The sequence below is a fragment of the Odocoileus virginianus genome, unplaced genomic scaffold (assembly GCF_023699985.2).
Source record: "Odocoileus virginianus isolate 20LAN1187 ecotype Illinois unplaced genomic scaffold, Ovbor_1.2 Unplaced_Contig_27, whole genome shotgun sequence".
In the NCBI taxonomy this organism is placed as follows: Eukaryota; Metazoa; Chordata; class Mammalia; order Artiodactyla; family Cervidae; genus Odocoileus; species Odocoileus virginianus.
The window spans coordinates 543,921-557,569 of NW_027224344.1; the positions used below are offsets into that span (position 1 = coordinate 543,921).

At 40.5% G+C, this 13,649-nt stretch overlaps 1 protein-coding gene and 1 non-coding gene across 6 annotated transcripts in view; one reads left to right on the forward strand and one right to left on the reverse strand.

Annotated features, from left to right (window-relative positions):
* SPIRE1 (spire type actin nucleation factor 1) overlaps positions 1-13,649 on the forward strand; it is a 173,895-nt gene that overhangs the window by 78,045 nt on the left and 82,201 nt on the right. The window lies entirely within an intron of this gene.
* On the reverse strand, positions 7,961-8,032 carry TRNAC-ACA (transfer RNA cysteine (anticodon ACA)). The gene has a single exon. It is a non-coding gene; the product is annotated as a tRNA-Cys (tRNA).

A 13,649-nucleotide genomic window follows, 5' to 3' on the forward strand; every position in this document is an offset into this window, starting at 1 on the left:
ACCGCTGTGCCACTCCCCCAAAGGCTTCTTGTGAAGCAGGCTCACGGTCGTGAGCGCCGTTAGTTTGTGTCATCTGCTCTCTCCAGTCCCTCCCACCTCTGTTTTCTTGGAACACACTGGTCACGGTGATGTGGGATAAATGTGCCTTACTGGGTGCATGTGGCACGTTTTAAAAAATTGAGGTGCAGTTAATGTATACTATTATGTAAGTTTCAGGTATACAATGTAGTTATTCACAGCATTTGAAGGTTATATTTCATTTATAGTTATTATAAATATTGGCTATATTCCCTGTGTTGTAATGTATTTCTTTGTAGCTAGTTTATTTTGTGCATAGTAGTGTGTACCTCTTAATCTGGCACCCTTATGTTGCCCCTCCTTCCCTGTCCTCACTGGTAACCACTAGTTTGTTTTCTGTATCTGTGAGTCTGTTTCTTTCTTGTTATATTCTCTAGTTTGTCATGTTTTTTAGATTCCACATATGAATGATATTACACAGTACTTGCCTTTCTCTGACTTATTTCACCCAGCATAATGCCCTTCAGGTTCTTCCCTGTTGTTGCAAATGACAAAGCTTCATCTTTTTTATGACCGAGTAGTATTCTGTGTGTGTGTGTGTGTGTGTGTGTGTACACTGCATTTTCTTTACTCACTCATCTGTTGATGGACACTCAGGTTGCTTCCATATCTTGGCTACTGTAAATAGTGCTGCTGTGAACATTGGGGTGCTTGAATCTTTCCGAATTATGGTGCTTTTTTGGATACAAACCCAGGAGTGGAATTGGTTGTCATGTGGTAGTCCTGTTTTCACTGTTTTGAGGAACCTTAAGGCACACACTAAGAGCAGCTCCTGCATTGCTGGAAGCAGTGTGTGTGTCACACAGCTCTGACCTTCCCGCACAGTCTTTGTCCTCAGTGCTTCCATAGCACTGTCATCTCTGCAGCATCCCTCACCCTTTCATGCTTCCAGTTTGCATGTCTGTCTTCTCCATTTGACTGTGAGCTCTTCCAGGGCACGAACTGTACCTCATTTATCTTTGTGTCTGTATTTTGGTGCCTGGACAAGACAGGCGTTCAGTAAAGTTTAGTTGGATAATTGTTGTCAGAACAGAGATACAACTCTAGGTATCTGCCCTGTGTGAGAGCCTGTGACAGAAGATTTACCTGTGTAGTTTTCTTTAAATTATGCTTGACCCTATGGAAAGGCTTCTAATCTACTTTGGATTATTTGTACTATGATAATAAGTGGGAAAGATTAGAAAATAAAGATAAAGAAGAAAAATTATATGTAACTCCATTTCCCAGCAGTAATGCTGTTAGCATTTTGTAATTTTATCTTTGTTCTCAAGGACATTTGTATGTTTTCCATCATATGTGAAGATACTGGTTTGCAACTTGATTTTTTTTTTTTTTTTGGTCTAACTAGCTCAGTGAATAATAGATGATCATTAGATAACTTGTTTAAAAAATACTTTTCGGGACTTCCCTGGTGGTCCAGGTCCAGTGGAATCCATGTTCCCAATGCAGGGGGGCCCGGGTTCCATTCTTGGTCAGGGAGCAAGATCCCACATGCTGCAACTAAGAGTTCTCATGCCACAACTAAAGACCCTGCATGCTGCCACTAAGACTGGTGTAGCCAAATAAATATTTGAAAAAAAAAAAAAAAAAGAATACTTTATGTTATCAAATGTGTTTTAGCATCATACTTTATTGTTTCATATTATGGTATTCTGTTATATGGATATAATTTATTCAACTAATCTTGCATTCATTACTCACTGTTTAGTTATTTATTAATTTAATCGTGCTTGTCTCCCCAGCTTCACCTCTTTCCCCTCCTGTTCTTTACTTTAGTAATATTGATTCACCTGAAGGCTTTGAAAGCTTCATCTTTCTTTCACTTCCAGATTTTTGCATTGCTGTTCCTTCTGCTCATAACACACTTCCTTCTTTCCCTAGCTAATGCACATTTTCTAAGCCTAAGCTTATTATTCCTTCCTGAAAGTTTCCCTAGGCTGGATTAGTTGTCCCTTCAGTGTGCTTGATAGGTGGCATTTTGTATTTACTCTTAGAAGTGTTCAGTCTGCTATGTTTTAATTGCATGCTTTCTTAAGTATGTCTCCCACTGGACTGTGAACTCCTTTAGGAAAATAACTATGTTTTATTTCTACTTGTATTACCTAGTCCTAAGTGTGGTGCGAGTGTGTTGGAGGATCTCTTTAGGAAATACATTTTTGAATGAATGAATGAATGAATGCACGAATGACCCCTCAGTTTCTAGTGTTTACCACTCAGCAATGATCTTTGTTTTGTATTTTTATTTATCAGATAAGCATGATAATTGATAATACCTTTCATTTGTAAAGTGGTTTATAGTGTATAAAATATTTTCAGAGCTATTATAATTATTATTTTTTGATGTGTTGAACTTTATTTCTGATGCTTTGGGAAAGTAGGAGAAAAATTACACGGAGGTAATTCTTCCCTCTCTTGAAAATGGAGGCATTAATGGTGAGGAGGAGGAAGCAGCTGAGGGAACTTTTCTCAAGGTCAAGGGATTAAGCAGTCAGGTGCATGTGTGTGCACGTGTGCGCACACTTCTGATTCTGCAACCCCATGGACAGACTTGCCAGGCTCCTCTGTCCATGGGTTTCCCAGGGAAGAATACTGGAGTGGGCTCCCATTTCCCTTTTCCACAAAGCTATTATTTTAGATTGTTAAAGTTATTGGTGTTTCATTATCAAATGAACTGATCAGTTTTGTAAATAATATATTAGCCTTTATTAATAGTTAAGTAGTCATGTTAGTAATTCTTATATCTGTGCAGTTTTAACTTTTCTAAGTAGAGAATTTGCTTTCTAAGAAAATGTCAATTAATAAGTTATATCATTTATATTTTAAGCCTGTTTTAAGTAGTAATTAGATATTAACTCTAATGAAACTTTATTTTGGTTTTAATTGATTTAAAACTACAGCACGAAGCTGAAGGCTCTTATTTTTTGTACCTAATGGCTCATAATAATTGGGCTTTGCTCAGATAACAAGAAGAATAACCATAAAACAAATATTTGGATAGGGATCAGGGAACCTAACAGTAGCAGAAAATAAAGAGTGGTTGATTAGGCTTATGGAACAATAGAAATGAATTCTTCAAGGTTCTCTGTATTGTCATTAAATGCCAATTATCCTTTCTTTTCTTCATTTTTTTTTTCATCTAAATAACTCCTCACAGTAGTGATTCCCAATGGGAAGCGGCATACCCTGACGGTGAGGGCAGTTCTGAGAAGAGGGGTCCTCAGAGGAGACTGTTAACTGCTCTGCCTTCTGCCACTATGAGCAGTAACATGGCCATCCGTGCTGAGTGTGGACCAAGCTCAGGTGTATGCACACAGGCTGGGGAGCCATTGCCCTGCAGGAAGACCAGCGCGTCAGGAAGAGCCTTGTGGTAGGGTAGAAGGGACGCTGGGCATGGGTCTGCCCCTGGATGGTTGTGTGAATTTAGGCAGGTTGTCCAGCCTGTCTTCACCTTCACCTTCCTTTCCGTAAAAGAAAGGAATTGGATTAGATGATCTGTAAACTCACTTTTAGAAATATCTGATATTTCTGATGTTCAAATATACAAGCAGAATCTTGCTCTTGAGAGAAAGCATATGAATGGAAAATGAGATTGTTCCTTTCCTAAAATGTGATAATACTACATTTGTTTAACAGATGATTAGCATTTCTATACATTTTTGAAGCCCTTCAAATGAATCTTCTGTAATTAAAAATCGCTGACAATTCTTTATTATCTCAGAAAAAGGAAAATCCTGGTGAATTTTTTATCTGTGCTCAAGCACTTGAATCTAGGACAGTGATCTCATCTGGCCTCATTGTTTTAAATATCATCTCTGAGCTGACGACTTACAGCTTGTTATCTGTAGTCTGCATTGCTCCCTTGAAACTACCTGCCAGTTTACTGGTCCTCTGAGAAATCTAGTGGGCGTCTCAGACTTAATCTGTCTAAATCTGAATTCTGTTTTGCTTCCCGAAAAGTCTGCTGTTCCAGGAGTTTTCCGTATTTGATCAGAACAGAGCTCTGGCGCCCTCCTTAGTCCCTGGTACAGCTGGCACTGCCCACCTCTCTCTGGTACCCCTTCCCCCTGCCCTTATTCCTCTGTAGTCCAGAGCCAGCGCTCTCATTTTTAGTTGTAAGTTGTATCATTGTCACTCCTCTGCCCAAACCTTCAGTGGGTCCCATCTCCCCTAGCAGACAGGCAGGGCCCTCACAGCGGTCAGCATGGCCCCCCACGCCTGGTGCTCCTGACTCCTCATTCACACTCTCCCTTACTTCCTTTTCTTCACACATCCTGGCCACCTTGCTGCTCCCAGGACATTCCAGGCACACTTCCTCCTCAGGGCCTTTGCACTGGCTGTTTCCTCTGCCTTACACTCTCTCCACAGGCCACCCTCTCATCTCCTTCCAGCTGCCCCGTGCAGCCCTCTAACTGGAAGGTCTTCACTGACAATCCTGTTGAACCTGCTCCCCACCGCCACCCCCTGCCCCCCACCATGCCCTGGCTGCACACAGCCTTTTCCTCCACAGTGCATGGCGCCTTCTAGAAACTCTGTAGTTTATTAGGCTTGTTTGCTGTCTGTCTTCTAGAGTATCAGCTTTGGAGGGCAGGGATTTTTGTTTGTGTCACTGCTGTATCACTGGCTTTGTGATATTTGGTAAATAACCTAATCTGTACAGTCTCTTTCCCATCTGTAAAAATAAAGATAATACAGGGTTATGTGTTGTTTATAGACATCTTACTATAAATCTCATACTCCCCAGTGATGTATAATGAGCCTGAAGAGATCATGGGTGTTGCTTTGCCCATTTCACAAACCGTATATGGTGGCCCCTGTAGAGGGAGGTCCTTGACTGAGAGAGGCTGTCACCCCCCCTGCCTCGCCGGTGTGACTGGGAAGCTGAGGGGCTCCTGGTGCTGGGAGGCTAGCCGCCCCCCCTTGCTCCCCCTCCCCCACTCATGTGCCTATGGGGCCTTCTGTGCTCAGGCTTCAAAGTGGACATGGGCCCAGACAACTTTCGCACTTTATTTTCAATTTAAACATTTGATTGTGGCCTAGTACTGGAATCATTTATAGCTTTTTTTTTTCTATTGGAAAACTAATTTCTAGTTTTCAGACTGCATTGAAAGGGAACTTTGTAACAGCTCATTTAGAAGCTAGGAGTTACATTTTAGATTGACCTTTCTGTGGTTATATAGGAAAAACATCAGTAAAAGAGGCAAGATTAAAATATCATCATATCCCAACCAGTCCTGAAAGTCATGCATCTAAGCTTTTAAAAATGCAGTCTCTCTTCTTTATCAATACAAATTTGCTCTATAAAGATAAGTTGAATATAAACAGACAGTGGAAAGTACTTATTTTTTTATTTTATTTTATTTTTTGTTTTTTTCCATTTACTTTTATTAGTTGGAGGCTAATTACTTTACAACATTGCAGTGGTTTTTGTCATACATTGAAATGAATTTTCCATGAATTTACATGTATTCCCCATCCCGGTCCCCCCTCCCACCTCCCTCTCCACCCGATCCCTCTGGGTCTTCCCAGTGCACCAGGCCCAAGCACTTATCTCATGCATCCAACCTGGGCTGGTGATCTGTTTCACCCTAGATAATATACATGTTTTGATGCTGTTCTCTTGTAACATCCCACCCTCGCCTTCTCCCAAAGAGTCCACAAGTCTGTTCTATACATCTGTGTCTCTTTTTTCTGTTTTGCATATAGGGTTATCGTTACCATCTTTCTAAATTCCATATATATGTGTTAGTATACTGTAATGGTCTTTATCTTTCTGGCTTACTTCACTCTGTATAATGGGCTCCAGTTTCATCCATCTCATTAGAACTGATTTAAATGAATTCTTTTTAATGGCTGAGTAATATTCCATGGTGTATATGTACCACAGCTTCCTCATCCATTCGTCTGCTGATGGGCATCTAGGTTGCTTCCATGTCCTGGCTATTATAAACAGTGCTGCGATGAACATTGGGGTGCACGTGTCTCTTTCAGATCTGGTTTCCTCAGTGTGTATGCCCAGAAGTGGGATTGCTGGGTCATATGGCAGTTCTATTTCCAGTTTTTTAAGAAATCTCCACACAAGTACTTATTTTGATAACCGAATGTCATTGTTGCATTAAACCCCTCTGTGTAGCAAAGGTAATTTAATCCTTAAAAACACGTGTTTCCTACTTCTGCGTCTTGACACAGATGAGTGTGAGTGTTGAGGTGGTGGCTGTGGCTTGATTAGAACCAGAAGGAGCTGGAAATTGGTTCCTAGCAGTTGTCCTTGCCCTGACTCTTCTCAGATTGTCCCTTTTTGTTTGTTTTTTCAGTTTAGCACAGAAGCTTTTTGCTTCTGTGAGCCATTCACAGAAGTTATGAGGTGTGAGCCACTAAGAATGTGTTCCTTTTACGTAAGAGCAACTTCAGTAGCCCCTGGGGCTGAGAGAGACATTTCATGTCTTGTGGAAATTTTTGTGCCTCTTCTGTCCTCTCCATGTTTGAGGAAAGGTTACAGGAGTATGCCTGCCTTCTCTACTGAAACCCCAGAGGGCCAGGCGGCCTTCTGACCTCCTCCTCAGTCCCCAAGCACTGTGATCTGTGGTCACGGGTGTTCTGCCTTTTGTGCTTTCCTGTCTGGCTTTAGCTCTGTTGCCTTTGACTTTGTGACTAGAGCTACATAGGTGGTTAAGCTCACTGGCTTTGAGGCTGACCTGGCTTTGAGTTCTGACTGTGGCTTACTGAATCTCAGTTTCTTCATCTTTTGAGTTGGGGGGCTGGTGGTAATATGCATATACTGCTGAAGGGTACTGTGATGAGAATTCAGTAAGAAGTGCATGCAGATGTGTAGGGCAGGCCCCTGCCTGTGTAGGTAAGCTCCCAAGATATTAGCTGTACGATGGAAATCTGCCATAAGCTACGTTTCTGTTACTCCTTCAACAAGGCTGTGACCAGAGCAAGTGTGTCCCAACCACAATGAGTCCAGTGAAAGGGGTGGTTGTGCCATGGAACTTGTCAGTTAATTAGAAGCAAGCTTTTGACCTAATCTCAAGTGGGAAAAAAATGTAAATTGAAGTAGGGATATGGTTTTAAATTCAAAGTCTAATAAAGAATTTGAAATTTAAAAAAGATTTAGGCATATCTGTAGTTTTCCACAGTTTTGAATAAAAGTGCTTCCACAAACTGGCAGAGTTGCCTGTCAGGACAATTAGTAGGTCAGCACTAGACAAATAAGAAAGGGAGTAGAGAGAACAAGGTCTGTGAAGTAGACTGGAGCAGGTCCATGGAGCTTAAAAAAAGCAAAGTGGGACAAGGAGAGTGATTGTTCTCTGGAAAGTGAAGATAGTAGTTTTCCAGCACAGAAGCCATAACCTTCGGTGGCAGAGTCACAGTTTAACAATTGGTTTTGAAAGAAAGTATTTGGTTTAGGAATAAAAGCCTCTTCTATTAGACATACAGTAATCATATTCATATTAAATAGTTTTGTAGCCTATTTTATTTATTTATTTATTTATTTTGTAGCCTATTTTAGTAGTGTGTGAAAGTGTGCTATTAATTATTTACCTGGAAAAATCTTAATGCAAAAATTTTTTAATCTAATCTTTTTTTCTCTATTAAAATTAGGCAATCTTAGAAACAACTAAATAGTCATCAGCTGATAAATGGATGGCTAAAATGAGGTCCCTTCACAAAGTGTAGTGTTGTTTGGCAATAAAAAGAAATGAAGTAGTGATACATGGATGGATCTTGCAGTGAGACATGCTGAGTAACAGAAAAATGAAGTTGCTCAGTCATGTCTGACTCTTTGCAACCCCATAGACTGTAGCCCACCAGGCTCCTCCATCCATGGGATTTTCCAGGCAAGAATACTGGAGTGGGTTGCCATTTCCTTCTCCAGGGGATCTTCCCAACCCAGGGATTGAACCTGGGTCTCCTGCATTGTAGGCAGACGCTTTACCGTCTAAGCCACCAGGGAAGTTGAGTAACAGACTTGTTGTATGACTCCATCTGTATGAATTGTTCAGAACAAGTACCTCAGTAGAGATAGAAAGTAGTCTGATAATTGTCTACCAGCAGGGAGAGGATGAGGTTGGGGAAAAATGATGAGTGACTGCTGTTGGGTGTGGGGTTTCTCTGGGGTGAAGAAAACATTGTAGAATTGATTGTGGTCATGACTGCATAACTCTTAGGATATGGAAAACCACTGAGTTATGTATTTTTAGTGGGTGAATTGTATGGTATGTGATTATATCTTAAGAAAGCTGTTAATTAAAAAAAAAATTAAGCAATTTTAGAGAGTCCCTGACTTCGAAAAGCAAAGGCATTGAATAGATCATTCACTCTGAACTGGATCCTCCCTAATACCTAACCCAGGGGGCACCAACTGCAGTGCATGCTGGTCACTGAAGGAGTGGTTCCAGTGTGGAGCCCAGACCCACAGGCACCTGAGGAGTCCGCTGTTCTTTGTGTTAGAAATTGAGAGGAGCCACTCAGGGAGAGTTCTCTTAGAATATTTTCCTGTGTCCATTGACCCAGTCTTTATTTTTATTCAGTTGCTTTGGCTGCCTCATCAGTACTAAAATACATATATTTATCAATTTATTTAGAGTGTGAAATTACATCAGAACCACTCTAGCATTGCCTTATTATAGACCAGGTAGCTGAAACCAGCTAAGTTGAGTTTTTTCTTGATAGTCTCAAAGCTGCTAAGTGGGAGAATTGGAATCCAGGTTTTGGTCTGCTTAAGTCCAACCCAGTACTTTTTTTTTTTTTTCCTTAGTTGTGTTGGGTCTTCACTGCTGCATTGGAGGCTTCTCTAGTTGTGCGAGTGGGGGCTACTTACTAGTTGTGATGTGTGGTCTCTCCATTGGGGTGACTTCTTTCGTGGAATACAGGCTCTAGAGCATGGGCTCAATAGTTGTGGCACACAGGCTTAGTTATCCCACAGTGTGTGGAATCTTCCTGGACCAGGGATCGAACCCATGTCCTCTGCATTGGCAGGCAGATTCTTAACCACTGAATGGTCAGGAAAGTCCCAATCCAGTACTCTTTTCATTTGTGTTTCAGAATCTTGTTTTGTATCTAATAATAATCCCTTAACCAGGCTGAGACCACCACAGGTTTAGGTTCTTTCTACCTGCTCTTAAGCAGCTCTTCCTCTTTATTGGCTCTGAGAGTTTGAACAGATTGCTTAACTTCTCTGTGCTTCAATTTCTTAATCAGAAGGAAGCAGGGTAAGAATAATGCCTACTTGATAGAATTGCTGTGATGATTTAGTGATTCAGTACATGTGGAGTGCTTGGCAGACTCACTGACATGGTTCTTTGCTAAGTAAATGTTAGCTATCATTTCTGATAATAGACTCAGACTCTTTCAGGGTCTAAATTCAGGAATATCTTTAAAAGAACAGTTAAATGAAATATGCATTTTCCTCAACTTATCTGTGTTATAATTTTTCTAATGGGCCTTAGTAGGTAATTGTCAAATGATTGTCACATTTATTCAGAGGATGGAGCTACTGTGCCTGTTACAGAACACATGATAAACTGTCTTAAAAATTGGAAATAATTTTACTAGCAGAGAATGACTTTATTCTATCTATACAACATAAATTCACTTGAAGCATGCATAGTCATGAGAAGGCTGTGGAATAAGCATAATCTTGGATCTTGGGGGTGCTTCGTGCCAGCCTGTGGGATGGCATGGTAACCCAGGGTCTTGGGAACCATTGTTTTATGGGCATAGGAGTGAGGGTAGACATGGGTCAAGCCAAATTATTTCTGGGAGTAACCGCTTGCTCTGTAGGGCTTTGTTTTAAGACTATGATGGCAAAAAACTTGAGTTGTGAAGAAAAATGATTTTTATGGTTTAATTTAAAATTTATAAAAGTTTTATAGGTTCTTAAAAAAACGTTCACGTAATACAGAAAGAGACTGTTTGCCAAGCTCTCCTGGCCTCACTTACAGAGGTAACTTAACAGTTTGTCTATTCTTCAAGATAAATGTATAGTACCTGTATATACAGGCATATATTTATTCTGTACATATTTATTGTGTATATCAGTTTTCTTATGCAACTGCCTTTTGAACCATGATACATGCTGGGCATCTTTTTACATGTTGGTACACATAGAGCTGCCCCGTTGTGTACCTCACTCGTGGCACACTAACAGTTTCAAACGCTGCCGTATGCTAGGCACTGTTCTAAGCTCTTTGCATGTATTATTACCTCACTTAATCTTCACAAGAACCTTATGAAGTAGGTACAGCTACTATCCCCATTTTGTACATGAGCTGACAGGCACAGAGATATATGAGGCAGTTTTTCCAATAACACATGAGTAATGGAGCCAGGATGTGAACCCAGGCAAGTAACTTCAGAGACTGCCTTTTTAACCAAAGCATGACATTTCCCCTGTGGATAGACATCACATTATTTTCTGTTTTTCATTATAACTTATTTTTTGGTAAATGGTTTATTAAATTTTCTAAACTTACTCTTATTTTTATATGTGTAGAAGGAATAACTAGCTTTTAGCAAAGGAGAGAATTATCTGATTGTTACTATTTCACTGTGACATGTCAGTTATTGCCGTCTGTGAAAGCCTTCTGTCTGGTGGGATCCTATTTGGCCCTTTCTCTTCCTCTGAAAGCCTTCCTCAGTGATCAATGCAAAGAAATAGAGGAAAACAATAGAATGGGAAAGACTAGAGAGCTCTTCAAGAAAATTAGAGATACCAAGGGAACATTTCATGCAAAGATGGGCACAATAAAGGACAGAAACAGTATGGACCTAACAGAAGCAGAAGATATTAAGAAGGTGGCAAGAATACACAGAACTATACAAAAAGATCTTCATGATAACCCCAATGGTGTGATCACTTACCTAGAGCCAGACATCCTGGAATGCGAAGTCAAGAGGGCCTTGGGAAGCATCACTCCGAACAAAGCTAGTGGAGGTGATGGAATTCCAGTTGAACTACTTCAAATCCTAAAAGATGACTCTCTGAAAATGCCACACTCAATATGTCAGCAAATTTGGAAAACTCAGCAGTGACCAGAAACAGGACTGGAAAAGGTCAGTTTTCATTCCAGTTGCAAAGAAAGGCAATGCCAAAGAATATTCAAAGTACCCCACAATTGCACTCATCTCACAACTAGCAAAGTAATGCTCAAAATCCTCCTGCTAGGCTTCAACAGTATGTGAACCATGAACTTCCAGATATTCAAGCTGGATTTAGAAAAGGCAGAGGAACCAGAGATCAAATTGCCAGCATCCATTGGATCATAGAAAAGCAAGAGAGTTCCAGAAAAACATCTACTTCTGCTTCATTGACTACACTAAAGCCTTTGACTTTGTTGTGGATCACAACAAACTCTGGAAAATTCTTTAAAGAGATGGGAATACCAGACCATCTTACCTGCCTCCTGAGAAATCTGTATGCAGGTCAAGAAGCAACAGTTAGAACTGAACATGGAACAACAGACTGGTTCCAAATTAGGAAAGGAGTACGTCAAGGCTGTATATTGTCACCCTGCTTATTTAACTTCTATGCAGAGTACATCATGCAAAATGCTGGGCTGGATGAAGCACAAGCTGGAATCAAGATTGCTGGGAGAAATATCAAGAACCTTAGATATGCAGATAACACCATCCTTCTGGCCGAAAGCAATGAAGAACTGAAGAGCCTGTTCATGAAGGTGAAAGAGGAGAGAGAAAAAGTTGGCTTAAAACTTAACATTCAAAAAACTAAGATCATGGCATCCAGTCCCATCACTTCATGGCAAAAAGTTGGGGAAACAATGGAAACAGTGAGACACTTTATTTTTTTGGGCTGCAAGATCTCTGCAGGTGGTGACTGCAGCCATGAAATTAAAAGACGCTTGTTTCTTGGAAGAAAAGCTCCGGCCAACCTAGACAGCATATTAAAAAGCAGAGACATTACTTTGCCGACAAAGTAATGGTCCATCTAGTCAAAGCTATGGTTTTTCCAGTAGTCATGTGTGGATGTGAGAGTTGGACTGTGAAGAAAGCTGAGTGCCAAAGAATCTATGCTTTTGAACTGTGGTGTTGAAGAAGACCCTGAGAGTACCTTGGACTGCAGGGAGATGCAACCAGTCCATCCTAAAGGAAATCAGTCCTGAATATTCATTGGAAGGACTAATGCTGAAGCTGAAGCTTTGATAGTTTGGCCACCTGATGTGAAGAATTGACTCATTGGGATAGACCCTGATGCTGGGAAGATTGAAGACAGGAGGAGAACAGGATGACAGGGGACAAGATGGTAGGATGGCATCACCGACTCGATGGACATGAGTTTGAGCAAGCTCCGGGAGTTGGTGATGGACAGGGAAGCCTGGTGTACTGCAGTCCATGGGGTCACAAAGAGTCGGACACAACTGAGCGACTGAACTGAGGTGGCTTTAAAATATACTGATAACTGGCGCCATAGCCTGGAGATTTTGATTTGGTGGGTCTGATATAGAGCCTGGATACATATGTAAAAGTGCTAAGTGAAAGTCACTCAGTTGTGTCTGACCCTTTGCGATTCCTTCCACTGTAGCCCACCAGGCTTCTCTCTCCATGGGATTCTCCTGGCAAGAATACTGGAGTGGGTAGTTTTCCCTTCTCCACAGGGTCTTCCCGACCCAGGGATTGAACCCTGGTCTCCTGCATTATAGGCACATTCTTTACCATCTGATCCACCAAGGAAGCCCATATATGAAGAAAAACAAAAATTCCACCAGAAAATGTGATTTTTCAGCTAGATTTGGAATAATGTATATTGCTGTTTTATGGGCTTTTTGCACATCTTGAGACAACCTGTGACTCTGGATACAGCCGTGTCTTTTCATTGTGCTCTCTAGGAGACAGTGTGGCTTAACATGCCTCATGCCTTTACGTCAGCAGTGTCAGTTGGAAACATTCAGCGAAGAGGATGAAAGTATGAAATGAGGGGTTGGGTTGGTGATCTCAGGCTTCTTCCTGTTTTTAAAATCGTGATTTTCTTAGTTGATATTCATCATGGTTTATAGTATGTAAAACTGGTTGGGATTCAGAGCTCCTAATTCAGATTTTTGTTTACTCTCTTGTTCCCACAGTATTGTTTTATTTGAGTTGAGTCATTTGTGGAGTAAGGAAATAAACTTACTGTCAAGGAGCAAACTTGTGGGAATGTGCCTCTTTTAGTTGTCAGCAATTGTTAGTGAAACCTGTGATTGGAAAAGTAGTTCATCAAGTCCCTTGTCTGTATTCTGGAACTAAGCATTTAGAACCTTAGTCTCTCATAATGAATTTTGATTTGGTAGATAGAGTTAAGCAAAAATATTAGTAGGGATGGAATTTTCAGATGTAACCAAGTTAGAGTTAAAAAGTGTGACTTTTTGCTTTTTTATTTTCACCTTTTAATCTTGGTTATTTACCTTTCAGTGCTTTGGTTTTCCTGTTTTCAAATGGAAATTATACTTTGTACAGTATGGAACCTTAATTAATGTTTACTCGTCAAATGCTTTAGGCAACTTTAGTGAAAGTTACTTTAGTTCAAAGTACTATAGCATAAGATTTTTTTTTTTAGGATAAGATTTTAAATAAGT